Below are 23,807 nucleotides of genomic sequence, written 5' to 3' on the forward strand. Positions count from 1 at the left end.
TGATGTTATGTCCAGATATTTGTAGGATGTACTGTTGCCTGGCCCCCATAAGTGTTGTGTATTTCTGACATATCAGTGGAATGATGTGAGGATTTAAATTACTAACTAGTGAGATGTAACTGAGTGTTGGACTTGTGCTATTTCAGTCACTATATGTCAGGAGAGACAGGAGGCTATTACTGCAGCAACCGTGTCAGCTTAACTACTCCAGTATTTCAGATATGTCCCTATTTTCATGGCTTTCTCCCCCCACTTTGTCAGGCTTTGTTCAGATTCGTTGCACTAAGGGGTTCTGAGAATACCTCTCGACTGTCCGGATTATTTCAGAATGTCCAGGTTTATTGCTCATATTTCTGGTCTGTTCCACAGATTCATTATTTTTATTTCTCTGGTAAATCACTGTGATGATCTGAGGATTTCTGTTAGTAAATGATGACATGTATTTCAGTTTCAAAACTCACATCCTTCAGAACATGTATGCTGAAACAAAACCTGTTACTCTAGAAACATTCTACATTTATAAGAGCAATATTTAAAATATGTCCCTAGTTTTGGCCCATTGTCCCCCCATTTTGACAGCCTTTGGCCAGATTTCTTGCACTAAGAGGTTGAGAAGTATGGTTCTGAGGTATGACTCCACTACATGTTCTGAGCATATACATATATATATATATATATATATATATATATATATATATATATATATATATATATATAGACAGATATATAAATATATATATATATATATATATATATATATATATATATATACTGTATATATATATATATATATATATATATATATATATATATATATATATATATATATATATATATATATATATATATATATATATGGATTCACTTCATAACACTGAAAGCTCAAAACACTGAAACTCAAAACACTAAAACCAAAACACTGAAACTAGAAAATCTTGAAAACTCAAAACACTGAAAACACATATCATACATATTCTGATTTTAAACAACATAAATCAAAGCACTTTCCATCAAGTGTAAGTAGGGGGGCAAGCCCCCCCTGTACCCCCACACCTCCTGCTACTTATATATATCAACTCCAAGATTGCACTTCACTACACTAAGTGCAATCTTGGAGTTGATATATTTAAGTATCAGGGGGTGTGAGGGGTGCAGGGGGGGCTTGCCTCCCTGCTTACACTTGGTGGAAAGTGCTATGATTTATGTTGTTTAAAGTCAGTATATGTATGATATGTGTTTTCAGTGTTTTGAGTTTCAGTGTTTTGAGTTTTCAGTGTTTTGACGTTTCAGTGTTTTGGTCTTCTACATTATGAAGTTTTCTCATTTTCAGTGATATGAGTTTTCAGTGTTATGAAGTGAATCTATATATGTGTATATATATATATATACATATATATATATATATATATATATATATATATATATATATATATATATATATATATATATATATATATATATATATATATATATATATATATATATATATATATATATATATATATATATATATATATATATATATATATATATATATATATATATATATATATATATATATATATATATATATATACACACACACACACACACACACACACACACACACATATATATATATATATATATATATATGTGTGTGTATATCTCTATATATAATGTATATATTTTTCCAAATATATGCATTTCCATACACATATACATATGTATTTGTATATATACAAAACTTGATTGATTCTACAGAATCTTTTTCCTACTGTTGAATGACTGTACTGCATGATATCTTTGAAAAAGCATCAGCAATACCTACTGCTTTAATGGTGTAGTGGTACATTGTTCTGACTATGGTATACAGGGCCCTGGGTTTGAGACTTGGCAGGGTTGATTATTTTGTTGCTAGACAGAACAGTGACTGATGGAGACAGAGTGATTAAAGCAGTTTAAGCAGCTTTAAGTGGGTTTGTGTGGGTTTGTATGGCACTAAGCGATGCCATAGTGTTGCTTAATCTGTGTTGGCTTCACTTAGCATCTCGCAAACTCACTTACTCCAGCTTACTCCCTCTTATACTAATGCTAATTTCTTTAAAAGAAAAGAAAAAGGGGTGATAGGAAAGTGGTGAAAAAAGGGCATGCAGAAGCAAAAACAATATGAAAGATATCTAGGGATGTGCAGGACATGTGTAGGGAAGGTCCATAGCTGTCCATTTCTTATACAGCAATAGCTGTGCATTTGTCCAGAATTTGGACGTGAATTTGTGCACTCAAACCCCCGAGAGAGGTGTGAGGACAACAGAAATTTTTTGTCAAGCCAGTTTGACCAGATTACGTGTCCAGTGTACACATGTGCAAAATGGACAGCTATGTATGGGGCTATATTTTTTTTGGGGGGGACAGATGCCTTTTTTTTTAAGGGGAGAGTGGGATGTTGAGGAAGGATTGTAGGTACCTCTGGGGAGATAGGTTGGGTAGGGAGACAGACAAGACAGACAAGACAGCAGATAGGGGTGGTATATAACACATGTGGGGGTAAACACATTTGACGGGAAAAGTGGTTGGGAATCCGAAGCCCATAGGCCCCCATATGGTTACAATGTGACTGAGATCCCCACATATGGGTAGTCAAGACTGCACCTTCATTCCCCCAAAGGTGGCTGTGCTGGGGGCTGGATAGGAGGGTTGGCCTGCCCCTTGAGGTGCACCAGGTGGCCCACAATCTGACACAGCTGCTCTCAAACTCAGATCTAAGGGTGCTGTGCACCAAACCCCGGACCTGACTGCTGGTGACAGCCTCCTGTCCACGCCTGCTCCCAGGGGAGGCCCCATCCCCTGCAGCAGTTCCACCAGAAGGTGGTGCAGGACCAGTAGTCAAGGAAGATCCGGTTGGGTCCCAGACATGCTGGGCCCCGGGTGTCACGGCCAGATGCGGTGGGACAGGTGGATCCACTGATATCTGCCTTCCCAAATGTGCTATGGTGTTGAGGTTTTACAAAATATGTTGATTAGTCATGAACAACACATTAAAAGATTAGTTATAACAGCATGCATGAATGTTCTAATTAACCCCATAACACAGATTTGAAATAATTGCATAGCAAACAGAACACATGCATAAATGGAACAACAGTATGCATCATAACAGCATGCCAGTAACATTGATGGCAACAGGCCACCAACTATGGTATTTGAACAAGGTATGTTAACATGCAAGCAATCAAACATATTGACAATAATATAACACAAGTCCCAACATTAGGGTTGCAGCACAATATACCCATAGTGTATGTGTAATAATTATTGATGCAGATGAGGAGGGGAGAGACAAAAAGTCCATTAGCAACTGTTTATGCTTCTATTTCCCACAACAGTACTGCTCAACACTCTATGGGTCTGCCCTCACTTTACATCTACCTATGCCCATAGCTTCTATAGTACAAACATACCTATTAAACTCCAACACGGAAACCCGACCAGTCCAAATCAGTCCAACCAAAGGAATTTCTCAAATGAAAGCCACTTATTGTAAAACACAGATAAATTCACTAACAAATTCGACAAGTTGACCTAGCTTTCGTCTTGCTTATACAGACTTCATCAGAACTAAAGACATTTTCTGCAAAAACCACCTCCCTATATACCACTCCCAGGTTAATTGATCAGGTCGGGTTTCCATGTTGGTTACCTAGTTTGGTTGGATTATTGGTTTGGTATCATGGACTGGTCGGGTTTCCGTGTTGGAGTGTTGGTTACCTAGTTTGGTTGGATTATTAGTTTGGTATCATGGAATCCGGAGCGGCCAATTCAGACATCATGGAGCTTTTACTCAAAATTAATGAGCAATTGTCTGAGCATACGGAACAAATTAAAACACTGGTGGAGCAACAACAGGCATCATCCATAGGCTCACCTCGGAATTTGGGTAGCCTAGGTAGCCTGGGTCTGCCTTTAACACAGCCCACTCCCATGGAAAACAATAGGACGGTCAATAGCAAGGAGGCGAATGCCAATGTACAGACCGGTAAGAGAAGTGCATTAACAGCCAGTAGTTTTAAAGAAAGTCATATGGATAAAATGCAATAGAAAACTATAAAATTTGACTTTCATAATGACACAAACAGTCATAAATCAGGTTTGAAATCTAACCTGACTTTAGCGGAGCGATTGAAAAGTTTTGAAAAGAAATTACATACTATGAAAAAGCTGCAGTTAGAAAATGGATATTTGAGTAGGAATATTGAGCTGGAAATAGTACCTCGGGAGTTGCGATTATGGAGATACCCAAATGGTATATCTGGTAATGAAGGAATGATCCAGGAAGTACATAAACTTTTCGATGAAACTGGCTTAAAATTAATGAGAATAATGATAAAATATAATGACGAAGTTATAGCCCATATGATGAGTGAATTAGAACAGGATAATGATATTATATTAAATGACTTGAATTTCAAATACTACTTAACCAATTATCAAAATATCTTAAATACTGTTGAGAATGACTGTTATGTAATATTTCAAAGAAAAATGCGTAAAATTCTGAGGGATACTGAAGAATATCGCAACCAGAGGGTGTATCCTTTGTCTAAGGGCAACCGCAATTATACAGAATCAGCGAATAGTAGTAAAAATCCAAAAGAAAGGGAAGTGATGTCACCACGCAGGGACGCGCATCTCCAGCATGACAAATACCCTATGGAGGAAGGTCCGAGGTGATCTGAACGGTTGCGTAACCGAGAAGGAAATTTTTCGCAACGGATGAGAGAGGAGAGTGAGAGACATATAGATCAAGGAGCCAGGCCCAAGAAATGGGGACCTCAACAGAAACAACAAGAGGATTTTCGTCAAGACTGGAGATAGAAGCATCAGGAGAGTGGTCCTACTTGACGGTTCGGTCGAGAACTTTAAATGCGTGTAGTAAAGCTGAAGACCAACCATGGATTATGAATAGTGATGATTTATTGGAGCTCAAATCGGTGGAGGCTTTAACAGCTGTAATGGATACTGAAGGGGTTGATGAGACCCTTAGTGGTGAAAGAACTGATCCGCTATTAAATGTAAGTATTCATCAGACTGCAGACACCTCAATAGAGGGTAACTTTGAATTGATAGCATTTTCTGAATCTAAGTACTGTGTAGTGAATGACTGTGTGACTATTAATGATTTTAATGTAGTTAACTCTAACAATGAAACTAATTCAATACTTAAGACTGGTGAAGTTATTGATACGCCTTCCATAAACAATGGGACTGGACTGTTAATTAATAGTAATAATGCTGAAATTAATAATGTTGAAATTAATTTTGATGATGCTGATGGCAATTTAAATATTAGTGGGTTGATTGATCTTATACAAGAAGGGAATTATGTGTCAGGCCCTAGTGAGCCCATTATTGTATCTAATTGATATGGGGATTTTAAGGTTTATAATTATTCTAATAGGGAGATGAATATTAAGCACACTGAATTACTATCAAAAGGTTTTACTTATGTTCCTGGTAGAAAAGGTAATATCACTGACGTGCTTATTGACTTAAAATTTTTGACCAGGAAAATGAATATTAAAATGTGTTTCACACAAGACAGGCAACAAAATACTAATATATTAAAGAAACCCGGTAAATTTAACCCTGTAATAAACAACACTGTGATGATATTTGAGAAGGCCTGTGAATTGGAAATGCGGGAATATTTTAGGGGTGATAATAATAAAAGGAAAAATGTGTATAGTAATTTGACTGATGAAGAAGTTATAGTGCTCAACAAGCTTATTACAGACAAGGGCATTCGCTTTATGAAGCCTGATAAAGGTAATGGAATAGTGGTTATGGATAAAAATGACTATTCAGATTATATGCTTGGGATGTTGGCTGGGGAAGCCTATGAAGAAACAACTTTAAATGAGATACATGTGGCCTATTTAAAGATAGATTTAATGTTAAAGGATATGCTTTATCAAGGACAAATAAATGAAATGGATTTTGAGTATTTGGTTAACGATTTTCCTGTAGTGAGTAATATTTTCGGCATCCCCAAAATTCACAAGGGTTTGAATAATATTTCATTCAGACCCATTGTGGATGGTAAAAGGAATAAAACTTGTTTTATTAGTAAATATTTGGATTTCCATCTCCAAGGAGGGTTAAAAATGTTTGATTATATTACTAAAGATTTGTGGCATTTTTTGTGTCCCAATTAAATGAGGTGAGAATAGTCCCTTCAACCATATTTCTTACTGTTGATGTTTGTAATTTATATTCAGTGATTCCTAATAATATTGGGCTGGAATGGTTAGAGAGTCAGTTGAATAAGATAGGGTTATTTGATCAGGACCAAATAAATGTATTTGTATCCCTTATGGATATTGTTTTAAACAACATTTTTTTGTATTTTGAGGGTAGTTATTACAAGCAGACTACTGGAGTTGCAATGGGGGCAGCATGTGCCCCTATTTATGCAAATTATGTAATGTCCTTTTGGGAACAAGAATATGTCTTTTGAAGTGAATACAATCAATACATCCAGAAATATATGCGATTTTTGGATGATATTTTTATAATTTGGGATGGTGACATTCAGAAGTTGGATGCATTCTTGGAATACATTAATAATACGGTTAATTTTTTAAAATTTACCTTTGCTTACAGTTGTACAGAAATTAGTTATTTAGATGTTCATTTGATGGTTGATAATGATAAAAGGAGTCTTTTATCTAATATTTATAGAAAACCTACCTTTTCAAATTCCTACTTGAAGTATCAAAGCTGGCACCCTGACCACCAGAAAAGGGCTATAGTTAAAGGTCAGATGGTCAGGGCAGCCAGAATGGTCAACAATTATTTGAATTTTGAAAAGGAATTAGAGTTTATTACAGGGATGTTTATGAAAAGAGGATATCCAGAGACCCTAGTACAAGCCATCAAGGTAGAGATTATATCTAAAAGGAAGGGAGGAGTTTATCAGCTCATATAAAAATATAATATAGATAAAGGGGAATTCTTAGCTGGTCATGAAGTAAAAAAAGGAAAATAAAATGGGTGAAGGTTTGTATTTTATTACTACATATAATTGTGACGCAGAATTTATGGTTAAAATAATACACAGGAATTGGGAGCTGTTAAAATTAGATACCCATGTACATAGTAAATTAAAGCCCCCCCCTATAAATGTGTATAGAAAGGATAGGTCATTTAAGAATCTATTAGAGGGCAGTAAATTAACACTGAATTCTAATTCATGCAGGCCTGTTGGAAATTTTAAGTGCGGCAGATGTAATAAATGTAAATATATTTTTATTTTAGGAAATAAGATCAAATTAGTAAAATAAATTATATATATTAATAGGCATTATGATTGTTACAGCAAAAATGTGGTATATTTGGCTAAGTGCATTCAGTGTCCGGCATTTTATATAGGAAGAACTTGCCGTACCCTAAGAGAAAGGATAGGAGAGCATATGTTGGACATTAGACATATGAAAAACACAAATGCACTGGCAAGACACATTAAATTATATCCTGGTCATGAATTCCAATTTTGTACTATTCAGCAAGTTATTAAGGATAATCAAGGGCATGTACTGGATGTTCATTTAGATATTAGTGAAACTAAATGGCAAATAAGGTTAGATGCCACTACTTTTCCAGGAATTAATGACCACATTCGTTTAGCCCCGTTATTAAAGCTAAGGCATATACTGGGCTAAAGTTTCAGCTATACACAATAGTGTTTTACTTAATATAGACAGTATATATATTTTATTGAAAGTTTAACATTTTTATTATCTATTATTTTATTTTATTCTTTTATGTTTAATTAACATTTATTGCAATAGTATTTTATACACTTTTTATACACTTTTATACACTTCATATAGAGATTTTTTTTAATAAGTTATATGTAGGGTTTGAAAGGTATGTTTCTTTAATATTCTAAAGGTGTAATTGATCAATTAACCTGGGAGTGGTATATAGGGAGGTGTTTTTTGCAGAAAATGTCTTTAGTTCTGATGAAGTCTGTATAAGCAAGATGAAACCTAGGTCAACTTGTCGAATTTGTTAGTGAATTTATCTGTGTTTTACAATAAATGGCTTTCATTTGAGAAGTTCCTTTGGTTGGACTGATTTGGACTGGTCGGGTTTCCATGTTGGAGTGTTGGTTACCTAGTTTGGTTGGATTATACCTATTAAACTGTCAGCCTGGAATGGTATGAGGCAAACTGTGACAACTCTGGGTACATGACTAGAGGGGACTCGTACATGTCAGGGTTACATATCTGGCACAGGAGGGGTACCCTGAATTGTTGTTATGTGAGTGTGCTACTGGCATACATCAACTGGTTTCCTATCTGTGTCCAGGATTATTTGCAGCAGTGACCACTAGCAGTGACAGCGTGACATGAGAGACATGTATCGGGAACATACCCCTCAATCTCTTAGAGCATGACATCTGAACAAAGCCATACATAAGAGTAGGACAAAGACCCATAAATATCGACAATTTTTAGATATTGGTCTTACAAACTTAGAAAGTTGATAAAATAACAGGTTTTGCTTTTGCATGGCTTTTCTGATGGATATGACATCTGACACTTCTATGTCTATCATTATTTTCTAACTTCAGTCTATGATGGTTTGCCACTGATTTGCCATGACAACACTACTTTCTGTAAAATGGACCAAAAATCTGAGACAAATACCTGGACATTCAGTGAATATCTGTATAGTTGAGAGTTATGAATCGGGAAGAGTGCATATTGTATGTACCTACCCTGCTGTCATTTTCAGGCATGTGGTGGGACAAGTGAACAGTTGTACAGAGTTTATTAGTGTACCCTTCATACAGCTACTGGCAGCATTTACTTACCTGTAAAACCTGTGGGAAAAATATCTGTTAACTACCTGCCTTTTTTACATTTATTCCTGATTCCTTGCGTGTAGATATGCACACATCTTAGTACCACTCCCTGGATTCGAACCGTGTCTGTGTGTGCAGAATTAACAACTAAGCTATTTCTCATCACACTGAGCTACTGAGGAACTTTTATTTCTCATTTCACTTGTTTCTGCCTAATAGTCTCTTGGTTAGACAGTCTGAACTTGTAATCCTGTGATACATGCATGACAGATAGTTATTATACTGTGCATTACTCCTTTGGATTATTACAGTCTGGAAAGCAAAGTTTAACACAAGGCAATGCTGCATGGAACACACTTTGATTCTTACTATTCAGGGTTCAGAGCTTAGTGCAGTATATATTTCGCATTTGCTGTGAAGAACCTCTATACATTCTATATATGTCTACAACAACATATCACAATAAACACAACATTTTTTTAAGGGTCTTTATTGTACTTCAATATTCATCAGTCAAACTTTTTTTATTTATTCAGTTCAAACAGTAACAATATACCTACTAGCAATAAGCAATGAACTCCTTCTAGCTATTTTAACAATATACTGCAAAATAGAGTTCTACTCACCAGCCTGTCCATGCAGCCTCAGCAGTATGTCACTGTTGGCTTTGATGTTCATAGCCCTCTCTGCTGCAACTGTAGGGGAGAAAAGCACACATTATTGTATATCTGTCTATCACATTCTCAGGCTAGTATTTCCTACAAACTACTTGATAGTGATACTTACACACTACTGGAGCATTTTTGTCCCGTCCATCTTGGATCCACTGGTCCAAAATCACCCCCTTCCTATGCTTTAGGTCAGCATAGTGGTGCCATACTTGCTCACCAGTCTGGGGGATGCTAGTAGCACTGATGAGATCATGTGCAAGATGGTCCCAGGCCTCCGCTTTGTATTGGGAGCCCTGGTACTGGCTTTGCAGCAGTCTCTCCTCATGTTTTTTTTACTAGGAGTCCAGCCACAACCCTGGACTCCTGAATGTTCCAGTGTTGAGCTCGAAAGTGCACTCCCTCTCCTACACCATCCATTGTATCTGCACAGATGGACTATAACAGATTATGGCTGTATTCCCACCTGTGCTATTTAAATAGTGTGATATCCCCACCCCACCACTGTCATTGGACCATTTTGCAAAGGTGAAGCTCTGCTAAGCTGTGTGTAAATCAACTGAGCTGGTTTTAACACTGCTTAAAGGGAAAGTTGTTGAGCACTGTTTAACAGTGCGCAAATTCGCTTAGCTGAGCTACCTGCTGCTTAACATTCACTTCTTAGCAATGGTTACACCTGCTAAGCATAGCTGAGCATTGCTAACCATTGTTTACTTTTCATTTTATTTTATTTTATTTTATTTTACATTTGTTAACCGGGATAGTCCGACTGGATATATGTCCATTTTCAGCAGAGGCCCGGGGAGAAAAGCTCCAAACAGTAACAAAAATATCATTACCTATCACATATCACAGATAACATAATAGAATATTTACAGAGAACATAGAGACAACCCATACAGAAATTACATGTAGAATTTATTTTTTTTTTACATTAAATCAATGAACTATCATTTTTAATAGTTTCATTAAGAGCAGTTGTTAAGTTCAGAGTAGATAAGTCTGAAAGTTGCAGTACAAAATAGGTTACATAGCAGCTGTATACAATCTGGAGAAAAGATTAGCCAGGCTTGATACAATAGCATGTCCATTTTGACCCCAGGTATTGTTTGAGCTTCGCTTTGAAATGGCCTAGAGAAGAGAGTGAGGTAATCTCAGGGGGTAGAAGGTTCCATGATCTGCCTACAGAGTTAGTAAAGAGAGAGTCACTGGCTAGGTTATAAGTTTTACATGTCTGGATAAGGAGTCTGCTGGAAGAATGCAATGGTCTAGGGTTGTTATACAGGGTGACTAGATTTTTGAGTGCAGGGGTGTTTTCAGGGTTGTATATAATTTTGTGGGCCATAATCAGTTGGTTATATAATATTAGACTAGGTAGTTCAAGCCATCCAAGCTGAATTAGATTGATGCAATGATGTGTCCTGAAAGTCAGCCCATTCGCAAACCTGGCGATGTGATTATAACAGATAGTGATTTTGTTCAGTGCAGTCTTACTAGTATTACGGAGAAGAGGGGATGCATACAAGAGAGTAGAGAGAAGGTGAGATCGAGCAATGGCAACCTTGGCTGGAGTAGTCAGGAAGCTCTTTATTCTATACAATGAGCCTAGTTTTTTATTGATGGTTTTGATCAATTGGTTAACATGTAGGTCGAATTTTAAGTTGTTGTCGATAGTGACACCTAGTAGTTTTGTAGAGTGGTCAGGTGAGATTGTGCTATCCTTTGCTTTAATTGTAAAGTTAATGGTGCTAGACCTTTGGGTTGGTGGGAATAACAGCATTTTAGTCTTTTTAGGATTCAGTATCAGGCGACGATTGGTAAGCCAGTTTTCTATTGTGTTAAAGGTAGTCTGGGTAGCTAACTGTAACTTTGTAGGGGATGTTGCTGAGCAAATCAGTGCAGAGTCATCTGCATATTGGATACAGCTGACTTTAGGTATGACAGTGTTCAAATCATTGATGAAGATGGAGAATAACAGTGGGCCTAATATAGAACCTTGTGGTACTCCCAGGGTGTTAGGTAGCAGGGTAGAGAGTTTGGTCTGCCAAAGTACAGCCTGTTGTCTACCACTTAGGTAGGAATTAAACCATTGAAGGGCTTTGGGATCTAGACTAAGTGATTGCAGGGTATGGATTAATAGCTGGTGATCCACCATATCAAAAGCTTTGGACAGATCCAAAAATAGAGCTGAAGAAATATGGTTATTATTACGACTGAGGGTTATGGTATTGGAAAAGACTAGTAGGGCTGAGGTAGTGCTATGGTGAGGTCTAAAGCCATGCTGGGTATCTACCATGAGGTGGTTGTTTATTAGGTGGTGCATGAACTGTTTTGAATACATTTTTCCATTATCTTTGCTAGAGGAGAGAATATAGCTATATGCCTGTAATTGGAGAGTTCAGTAGAACTACCTCCTTTATGAAGAGGGATTACATAGGATATCTTCCAGATATCAGGAATTTTTGCTTCTATTATGGTGCAATTGATAAGTAATGACACTGGATAGGCAATGGCATCAGCTGATTTTTGTAGGTATTCAGCCGGAAGTTGGTCAGCCGAGAGTGTGGTGGGTTTTAGTTTTCTGATTAAGGTACGGATAAGTGATGTGGCAACAGGTTGAAAGCTAAATAAAGGTAGATTTTTAAGGGTGGGACTGTCTAGGCTGTGGGAGCTAAGAGGCAGTTGGCTGGCTAGGGCTTGGATTGTCTCAGTAAAGAATCGGTTAAAACTGTCAGAGACTGCTTCTGGGGGTTTATCAGTGGAGGCAGCTGGGACAGGGGTAGTAGTATGACCAGGGTGTAGTAGATTATTCAACCCTGCCCAGAACTTCTGAGGGTTATTTTGATTATCTGTTTGTAATTTGCAGTAGTATTGTGTTTTGTCAAGTAGTATATGTTTTTTAGTTTCATTCCTAAGTTGCCTGTATTTAATTTGATCATGAGGGAGTTTAGTAGTTCGCCATAAAGCCCAAGCTTTATTTCTGAGATTAATTTTGAGCCTGGTCTCTTTTGAAAGCCAAGGTGCAACTTTTGCCTTAGTTTTCTTTGAGCAAGTGGGTGCGTGAAAGTCAAGAATCCCAAGGAATTTTTTGTTAAAATACAATACTGCTTCTTCTAAGGGGAGAAGTTTTAGTATAGACCAATTGCAAGAATTTAATTCTTGATGGAATTTGGCTGAGTCAAATTTTTTTTTATTTCTGACATTTCTTAGTAAGGGTTGTTGGGGATTGGTTACTTTGTGCTTGATTACATATGTGAGATGGTGATCACTTAGACTATCAGGGAGGGTACCAAATGTATACAGGTTAGGCTGACTATTAATGAGTACCCAATCGAGTATACTTTCTTTATGGTTGGGTTTGCCTGTCCTAGTTGGGGTGTTAATAACTTGCATGAATGAGTGCAAGTTAATATGGGTGGTAGGGGATTCTGAAGAACAGGTGGCCCAATCTATATTAAAGTCTCTGAGAAGTAAGGTTTCTTGAGGGTAATGACTAGATATCCAGTGTAACGTATCTTCAAGTGTAGTTATTACCTGGGGGAATGTACATGCAAATTATATCAATGCATTTACTATTCTTGAGTTGCAGTTTGGTGGCTAGCATCTCTAATTTGTTAATCTGAGGTGGTTGAATGACATCCGTAGTTACAATCAACTCAGATTTGTAGAGTATGGCTACCCCACCCCCTTTTCTGGAAGCACGGTCCCACTTGTCTATGTTATACCCAGGGAGTAGTACTTCATTATCAGTAGTGGTAGGTTTTAACCATGTCTCAGATAGACAGAGAATCTCAGGGGAGAGATCAGCAAGGAGTGCATGAAGTTCATGCACCTTGTTTTTGATGCTTCTGATATTAAGATGACAGGTTAGGAGAGAGTTGGGTGGCCGGGAAATTGTAGGGTTGAGGCTTAGGTTTCTGGTAGAGGGAGAGTACATGCCTGAGTTGGCAGGGCTAGGGTTAGGGTGCATATCCCCATCAAGTAATAGACTAAGTCTAAGCTTGGAGATAAGTTTCAGGAATTTATCTACAATTTTATAGTAATGTTTGAGTCTAGGGCTGATTTTCCTGGTGATAGTGTGTAGGGAGTGAGAGCACGATGTTAGATATGTCCTAGTACTATGGATATGATAAAAGGTGGGATGTTTGGCTTCTGGAGTGTTAGTGTGTGCCTTTGGGGCTTGGAATCCTAAGAGAGGTTGGGTTTCATATAAGGTTTGGAGGTATGGGGCTAATAGGATAGGTAGTAGTATGGAGTATCACATATCTAGAGAGATGAGGAACTATGTACCTGGAAGTGCACTATCAGATGATAGTGTGAAATGAGTTACAATAATGGAAGATAGAAGGAAGCAGCTGGGAGCTGATATGTGCCACTACAAAGGAGGAAGAAAGATGGGGTATGGGGAATAATTAACTTAGCAGGAAGGTGATGGGAGCTAGCAGATGTGGGAGTGACTAAGTGGCAATAAATCTAGAGGTAGTGGGGGTGGGTGGGAATTAAATATATCAGAATACTGTCTTCATTTATTAAGTGTATATGATTTACTTTACATGACATCCCTCTATGTGCTTTCCGTACATTGGCAAGGGGTTTGCTTATACTGTATGGGACACTTGTGTATACATGGGTGGTTTCACATGTTATATGCACTCATACTTCCATTTTATACCAGCTACACTACCCTGGTTGACAAAACAGTTACTACATCATTTAAGTTTTAAAAAAATAATTTTAACAGTGCTTTCCCATATAAAACTAACTTGCCTGTCTTGGTACTCAAACCATGAACACTTGCATGCAAAGCCAGGCCTCTAACCACTACACTATCTCAGTTTGGGAGCTTTAGCTGTATATTTGTATTTCTCTCCTATAGGTTGTTTTAAGCTATGGTAAGCAGAGGGCCATAACACGCACACCTGCTTAGCTATGCTTAAACATTCCTTAACCTAGAAAAAACATATATAATATTATTATATTATTATGTTATATAGTGAGTATTGTGGTATTCTGACAAGTCATTGAGGACTGCAGTTGGGAACTGGCATACATTTGGCTTTCAGGCTTCTATCCTTCAGAGATTCATGCTAATACATATCCTTTTTCAACTATCTAGGCTTGTGAGGGCAATATTTAAGTGGTGCCCCTATTTTTAGTGTTTTGTCCCCCCATTATTTGTGCCTCTGTCCACATGGACTGCTGTCAGGGAATATTGGCATACATTTGACTTTCAGACTTCTATCCTTCAGAAATTCATGCTAATGCATGGTCTGTTTTCTATCAACTTTCTAAGTTTGTGAGGGCAATATGTAATATGTAAATTAACCAAAAAAAATGATAGCTTTGCAGCAAAGTAAAATCCAGTTCCCAATGTAAAATAACAAAAACAAAAACAGCAAACCTCTGTTTCCAAAGTAAAACAGCTTTTTCAGCTCATAAAAGTAGTATGCTGCAAAGTGTAGCTGCAAATGTAGCTGGTTCTTCAACCCAAAAGTATAATCAAAAAGTATAATCAATAAGAGAACTTTAATAGCTAGCTAGAGGTTAGCTTTTACTTTGGCTTTTCAAAAACTTCACAAACTGCCAAAAAAACAAAAATATACAAATAAAGAGACAATGGGGTGCACATGAGTTGCACATGACACTTAGTTAATTGACTTAAACTCTAGTTCATTTAAATATATACTGAAATACTTCTGATAAATACATAAAATACATTTAATAGCTAAGAGTACTTAATTCATCACACATCTATGAAATACACATCTAATACAAATGAGATAGTGAAATGTTATAATGAAAAATAATAAAAAGTTATAAAACATATAAAACATCCATAGTGTAAAAAAAGAAGGAAATAAAGTAAAATATAATTTAATAGTGTAATAAAAATAAAATATCTCATATAAGTCTATAGTATATCATATACGATAGGTTCAGATACATGATAGTACATGAATTAAAAGTAGTGCAGGTAGGTATGTGTATAAAAGGGCAAAACATAAAAGTGTAAACTAAAAACTTTAAACTTACAGTAAAGGTAAAACTGAAGACTCCAAAATGCCTGCAGGAAAACCTGGGAAAAGAGGGGCTCAGTATCCACCTCAGTGAACAATGTGGAGAGACAGAAGGTACTGTGTGTATAGGGGTGGGAAAAGAAAATAACTAAGTGGGGTCCTAAAACCCTTTTTTGACAGTAGTAATGGTTTAACCTGGACTATCATTGACACCAGGGAATTTGTCCACTCTAAGCTCTAAATCCATCTCAGTCTTCACATTCAATAGTGAATCAACAACATGTTGTCCTCTGAGAGGTTCAACATTTTGTTTGTAGTACTTTTAAAAGTAATGGTGGAGGTCCTGTTATTCTAACGCTCTGTCAATGTTGTAAACATGTTCTCAGATGCTATCTTGTGTTGTAAACATCATCTCTTATACATTCTCTAAGTTACAAGAAACACACTTATGCATAAATACCCGGACAAGAGACACGCGCACTTAGCAATATATAAAAACAACTACTGGTGCAATTGGTGCCAGTAGTAAAATAAAAAATTTTTGTATGTTGTTTATTGTTTGAAAGTTGGATACTGTATATTGTATTTGATTTGATTTTTGGTTGACAGGATATTGTATTATGTTGTCTCATCTTCTGGTTTGGTAACATTTTGTTCTACTAAAGATGATGCATAAGGTCCTTTTTAGATTGGGTTTTTTTATATAGAAAAACAAATTATCACCTACTACTTCTAAGATTTGGTCATCCATCCAATCAATCCCAATGTCTATATACTATATATCTCCTCTTGGTTATCTCTCTAGAGTAAAATAAGGAGAACTTAACACATTATCACCCCCTGCACGTAGCTATAACTGCTTCAGATCCTTCTTTCCTTTGTCAACCTACTGTTAGCCACTACTTACTTCTCAACACAATTCCCTGATTATCTATTCTCTATTTCTTAATACTCTCATCAAATCTATTTGTAAGTGATTCAATCTCTTTGGAATGTCACCAAGGGCATGATGTCCACAAGGCTACATCTCAACTGCATATCTTTCGCATAAACTGCCCTTTCATAATGTTCTCAAAACATATCTGGGGTGCATACTATGTGGTCTAAAACAGGGTTTCTATATCACAGATGTATTTAATAAACCCAATTTAAATATAAATTTATAGGTAATCATCTAGTTATATTGGAATAATAAAAGATATTTTAATAATTGAATAATTAATATCCGTTAGTTTCAAATCCAAATCACCAATAAGAGAGAGTAACTCAATCTCCTTCCAGATAAAGATCTCCTCTGAGATAAAGAAGTAGTAAAGGAAATTTCTGGAATGTAACCACATATTGAAAAAGAAATTCAGTCGGAAAAAGCAATCATAGTATCTGCCTGCACATGTAAATAGGTTAGCTTTCCAATGAAAATTGCCCTTCTAATAATAAATCTTCTTCATAGATAAAAGTTCAAAATAAACAAGATGTCAAATATAACAATCCTCCCTTCATAAAATAGTGTAGGTCCAGAATACACTTCTAAAAAGTAACATCTTTTCTTGATTATATATCCAAGGTTATTAGTTTAAGTTCTTGAATAGGAATGAAGCCAACAATAACACTTAACCAGTAACCAGTAAAAAAAAAATGGTTTCCCTATCTAACAGTGTAAATGTAAAGGTCTTCAAGTCATAACATCTTACTATCTCTTTATCTTGTTAAGCAATTTATTACTATATCACTGAGAATAGTTTAATAGAAAAAGTAAAAGGAAAAAGCTCAGTTAGCCATCCCTGCCCTGCTAGAAGTGGTCTCAAACTCTAAGCTATGTGAATCTTAGGTCAGCCGATCTCCTTGTATTACTGGTATTCTAATTCTATCCAACGTATTTTAGAAGTATATCAGAAGGATTTCTGTATATATGTAAATGAAACTAGTTTAAGTCAATTAACTATATGTCATGTGAATTCAATGAATGTATATTTAAATACTTTTGTTTTAATTTGTTTTGTTGAAGTTTTTTTTGAAGCTTTTTGGCGGCAACTCTTAAAAGCTAGCTCTAGCTATTAAAAGTTCTTTTTATTATATACTTTTGTTTGTTTTTGGCTTTTGGGTTGAAGAATGAGCTTAACTGCACTTGCTTTACTTGTGTGTTTTTGGAAACTTTTGTTTTGTATTTGTGCATTTTTTAGGTTACCAATTTTAGAACCATTTTACTGGATTTACTATTTTTTAGTTAGTCTCTTCACTATGATTCCTAACCAAGAATATTTATTTTATGTTTCAAAGATATACTTTCTTTATTTTAGATTTTGTTCTTTCCTTACAGGACCTAGTTTATTCTAATATGTAATATGTGACCCTTTTCAGGGCTTTATCCCCCGTTATTTGTGCCTTTGTACACATTTCCTGCTTTAGCAGGTTGTGAGGTGTCGTACAGCACTTTTACAATGCAGGGGGATGTCACAGAACCTGTCACACACCTCCTGCATTGCTTTCCTGCTGCCGTATTTATTTCAGTATCCGCTGACAGTAAAATGATCATTTATTTCATTTCAGTGTCCACAGACACTAAAATACTGGCATAATATTAGAGAAATTCTCTAATATTATGCTGGATCATGATTAGAAAGTGCCATGCGGCACTTTCTGAGTGCAGGGGGCATGTTCAATGTCCATGAATTACTTGAACATGCCCCCTGCACTCGTTCATGGTTCATGTCTGTGTAGGTTACACAGCAGTGTGCCTTCATGAATATGAAAGGCACGCTGCTGTGTTACATGGACACGAACCACTCTATGCAGGAATAGCACTATTCCTGCATAGAGTTTATTGAATCCCAGGGATAGTATCTTCAAATGCAGCTATCTGCACCAAGCACAATTTCCCTTGAGAGCACACAGAGAGCTCACTCCAGATGTGGAGCTGGACTCTCTTTCTCTCTCCAAGCCCCAACAAGACTCCACACTGACCACTTTGGAGCTTCAGTCCCTGTTTCCAGTAGCTGACACACATACTTGTATATTTGATTTTACACACACACACACACACACACACACGCACACACACACACACACACACACACACACACGCACGCACACACACACACACACACACACACACACACACACACACACACACAAAAGGCTGACTATGAGGTAATGATGCTGCCACCAGTCAGTTACTCTAAAGCTCTTGCAAGGGTACCCAATTATACTGTGTATTATACTGTGTAAAATTAATACTAATACAAATGGTAGAGTGTGACCAATGCAGCAAGGCTTTCAGGAATGGCCACTGTGTCACTAAAGTAAGCATAAGTACTCACAAAATGTTAACATATTCTCTAAAGGACCAGCTACAATGAAAGGTATTGCAATATTTAATAATAAATTATAAAATAGAAAACATGAAACTACTGAATATTTAGTTACAATAAACACCAGAAGTTCAGCCACAGGAGGTATAAAAATAACACTGTTGGATAGATTCACACAGATGCAGAAATCAATACTTAACTAATCTCACTATGTTTTCCTGACTTTCAAAGTGCTGCTGCTGTGAGAACACTAATATCTAAAGAAAATGATTTCAGTGCTGGTTATAGATTGACATCACATTTTGTCACCTGACTTCAGTACAATACACCCGGAGCTGTGTTAAGATTTATTGCAGCATCTGAAAGCTATAAAACAATTTCAAAAACTTCCACCCTTCCAGGGTTCTCTGTGAAAACATATACATTTGATCAGTTATAATAATACTGTCTGACATACATGTATATCTCTTTCTGACATACATGTATATCTCTATTCTGTCCAGCAGGTCCCACTGTAGATGCATTTTAGCACAAGCAAATTTATAAATACTTGTTTAACACAAACATCTGTACAAATCCATGTGATAGTCAAATGACATAAAATTATTTGCACAACTCCAGCTAATTATGCTGGCATATGTTACACATGTACTGCCCTACTCTCCTTGGCAGAGATGGTACTACCTCATATCATCACATCTCTCCCCTTTAAAGACTCAAGCTAGTTTTTTAACTGATCCTGGAAAAATATTGCTTGAGGGAAATGGGCCTGTCTGGGAATAAATTAACCCATACCCTATCTTGAGAGCCCATCTGTATTGGCATTGCTGACCACACTACGGTGCCACACTGTCATGTCATATACCTGCAACCCCAGGCTCCACCTTAATAACTTGGCATTTTGCTGGCTGGCATGATGTAGCCATGGTAAGGGATTGTGGTCTGTGACCACAGTGAATTTTCTTCCATACAGACAGGGTTGACGTTTTTACAATGTTCATACTGTGGTTAGAAATTATTTTTCTACAGCTGCATAACATTCCTCCCCGGCTTGGAGTCTATGGCTGAGATATACAAATAGGTACTCTTCTGCCTCTGAGGAAACCTGGCTGAGAACAGCCCCTGCCCCATGATTTGAATTATCCACCTGCACAACAAATTCTTTGCTGTAATCTGGACTGGCTAACACAGAGGATCCTTCCAATGCCCTGTTAAGCTTTCCAAATGCCTGCTTGCAGGCTGGGATCCACACTACCTTATGTGGCTGTTTTTCTTTGTCAAGTCTGTGGCAGGATCAGTTATTGTACTATAGTACCCTGCTGTCCCCAACAATGCCCTCACATGCATTTTGGTAACAGGGGCAGGCCATGCCTGAATAACTTCCACTGAGATGTCAGTCCGAGCTTCACTGAGGAAATCAGTCACCAGATTCCCCTCAGACTCCTCCTGCTATCCACTGCAAATGCTCAGTTCAATGTCATGGTAAGGCTTCATCATGTTAACATGGTACAATTTGTGCCCCTGCCCCCTGCCTAGCAGGTTTACCATGTAATTAACATCACTCACCTTCCTTACCACTTTGAAGGGTATCTTTCAAGCTGCCTGCAGATTATTGTGTTTGACAGGAATGAGCACCATAACCTGCTGTCCCACAGCATACTCTCGTGCTTGACCATTCCTGTCATACCAGACATTTTCTGTTGTGCTGCTGCCAGGTTCTCCTGGGCTAAGCCCATGAGCTCCTTAAGCCTTGTCCTGAGGTTAAGGACATATCACACAACAGAATCCTTATGGGATTCACAATTACCTTCCCACCCATCCCAAATCAAATCTAAAGGCCAATAAAAGTTCTGCATAATATGTCTCTTGGTATGCTTTATGCCCATATGACATGCAAAAGAAATGTCATGAACTATGGCTAGAAACGACAGACAGTAGTATCTGGCACTAGCAACTACTGTATTACCTTATCCTCTAGCCCTCCCTCAGGGGTCTACTCTCTATACAGTAACCCTTTGTTCCAGTATACAGACTGCCTCTATATCATAACATTGACAGCTTAAGTTGTCGAATCTTAAAACATCGACACATAAGCGTCGAAAGCTAACAATAGCGAACAGCCACATCATCAAATTCTTTCCTCAGGAAAGAATTTGTCTGGCCATCTGTAAACAAAATAAACAAACACACCCAAACATAGTGGGAGGCTTCACCCCCCCCCACACCCCCTCTAACTAAATATATCAACTCCTAGATTGATCTACATTGGGGAAAGGACAAATCCCTGATAACGGTCAAGCGAATTCTTTCCTGAAGAAAGAATTCGATGATGTGGCCATTCGCTATTGTAACTGTTTGACTCTTAGGTGTCTATGATTAAGCATTCGACAACCTAAGCTGTTGACAATTCAGTAGGAACCCTACAGACTCCCCTTTTCATTAAGAATCAGGTGCCTACTTAGCTACTTCCCTCAAGCCTCATAAGGTAGGATCCGAAAGCTGAACCTGTCTCACCTCTTCCTTTGTGACCCTTCCCAGCTCCCTTTCAACAGGTAGCCCAGTATCATCTGACAGTGGTGCCTCACTGTCAGCCTAGATACTACCATTTACCTCTGTCCTTACAGTCACCCAGTCCATGGGAAGATCAGTAACTACCAGCAGCTGTGGCTCACTTTCTTAATCTCTGCTACAGGGTAGCTGCCTCCCTGAAATGGCCACATCACCATCCCCCAGCTTCAGGTATGGGGTCTGTTGGGGGAGATCGGGGTCTCCCCCAAGCTACCAGATCCATATGCCTGTTTCTAAGCCTGACTGCATATAACTGCATACACACAAGGTACTGCACTATCCAAATCATTCCATATCAAAACATCTGCAGGGATATCCTCAGCCACACCTACCTGCTTGCTTCCTTTTCCACCCTTCCATGCAAGGTGAAACCTGGCCCAAAGTATTTGGAATGGGTTACCTCCTAAAGCTCTGACTGGAGTGGACTGCCCAAGAAAGTACTGCTCCTCTTTAACCACTGCAGGCTTCACAATGGTTATGTCAGAGGCTGTGTTTCTCTTAGCAGTGACCTGTCTTCCATCCACTAAGATAGGATACAAACTCCAGTGATAGTTTGGTACCCCTGTTGCCTCCTCACAACTTACCACTGGCATACTGTTATTCCCATTTGTTGGCTCCCTCAGCTTGTGTTCCCTACCTTGCTTCAGTGGAAATTTGTATTCTATATAGCCCCTTTGGTTACATTTAAAACATCTAACCCTTGGTCCTGGCAGTGTACCTGAACTAGTAGCTTCACCTGTTACTGATGAACTCTGTTGGGGTGGTTTAGGTTGCCAACCATGGGTCCCTTATATCCATGTGGAGCACTGGGTATCCCCTTCTTGTGCAGTGGTGCCCTTCTTGCAAAACAGAGATCATCTTTTCTCCCCAGCTCATCTGAAGAGTTGCACTCCTGGTCTGCCAACCAGATTCACATGTCCTCAGGCAAAGTGCTAAGGGATTATTCCCTCACCAAAAGGTCTGCCAGCATTTCAAAAGTGGTAATCTGACACCCACTCAACCACCCATGAAAGTAAGTGCTTAACTCAGCAATATAATCACATACACTTTCATCTGCCTTGCGTATATGCTCACAAAACTTTTTTCCTGTAAGCTTCAGATGTTAACTTAAAACATTCTAATAAGCATTATTTAATTTTATCATAGTTTAAATAATCAGACAATTTAGAAACAGCAGTTACAGTTTTACCATGGAGTAAGAGGTTCAGGAACTGTACCTATAGCCCTTGGTCAACATTATACTGTTTGCATACTGTTTCAAATATATGAATAAAAATCATCACCATCTGTAAACTGTGGAAGAAATTTACTGACCTTTATTGCTTCTGGGGTTTGTTTATTCCCTTCCACGTTACCTCCATGACCCTTTGCTGATTCTAATTCCATCTGTTTCTCCTGCTGAAGTCTCTCATTTTCTAATTCCAAACATTTGGCCTCCAGTTCAAGTCTCTTTAACTCTGAAGGGATTTTCAAGACCTCTGATGAAAAGGTGAACTGTCCTGTTTCTGAGAGCTGCACATCTCTATCACCAGACTGCTTGTCTTTCAGGATTCTGGTTCATGCTGCTGCTGTAACTAAGGCTGAAGTCATTTCCTCTTTAGTCAGGTTAGCATGCACCAGTTCTTTGGCTTCACACACCTTGGCCAACTGGTTCTTTGTCAGCTTGCCAAAATCCTCTGCTGACATCTTTGTGTGCTTTCACTGACTAAACTAAACTAACAAAAATAAATAAAACTGTTGTAAAAATGAAACTTTGTATGTTTACCTTGTGGCTGCTTAGAGTACACACACCTTCAGCGACAACTGCCTACAGGCTACTGAAGTTCAATTAATATACCACCAGCTGTCACCAATATGTGACATTGTCCCTACTCCAGGCCAGCAATCTAGGAGCCTCAATCCTCACAACAGACACAGGTGAGGAATAGTCACTAACAGCAAAGATAGATGCACATATATTTTCAAATGCAGCTGTCTGCACCAAGCAGAATTTCCCTTTAGAGCACACAGGGAGCACAGTCCAGACCTGGAGCTGGACTATCTTTCTCTCTCTCTGGGACCCAACAAGACTCCACACTGACCACTTTGGAGCTCTCTATCCCTGTTCCCAGTAACTAACACACACACTTGGATATTTGATTTTACACACATACACATGCACACATGGGAATGGCTGTCACAGATTTAACAGTTGTGACCCCCTGCCCAGAATATGAGGTAACAACGCTGCCACCAGTCATCTACTCTAAGGCTCTTGCAAGGGTACCCAATTATACTGTGCAAAATGAATACTAATACAAATGGTGGAGTGTGACCAATGCAGCAAAGCTTTCAGGAGCAGCCACAGTGTCACTAAAATAAGCATAAGTGCTCTCACAATGTTAAAATCATTCTC

At 37.9% G+C, this 23,807-nt stretch overlaps 1 long non-coding RNA gene across 1 annotated transcript in view; it reads right to left on the reverse strand.

Moving 5' to 3' along the window:
- Positions 1-22,961, reverse strand: part of LOC122808029 — a 195,484-nt gene extending 172,523 nt beyond the window's left edge. The window contains exons 1-2 of the long non-coding RNA XR_006365765.1: positions 22,727-22,961; positions 9,478-9,546 (exon numbers count right to left, since the gene is read on the reverse strand). This is a non-coding gene — a long non-coding RNA (uncharacterized LOC122808029). The remainder of the gene's footprint in view (positions 1-9,477; positions 9,547-22,726) is intronic.
- Positions 22,962-23,807: the final 846 nt, after the last annotated feature.

This window comes from Protopterus annectens, chromosome 8.part0 (genome assembly GCF_019279795.1).
Source record: "Protopterus annectens isolate FY-2018-M chromosome 8.part0, PAN1.0, whole genome shotgun sequence".
Classification (NCBI taxonomy): domain Eukaryota; kingdom Metazoa; phylum Chordata; order Ceratodontiformes; family Protopteridae; genus Protopterus; species Protopterus annectens.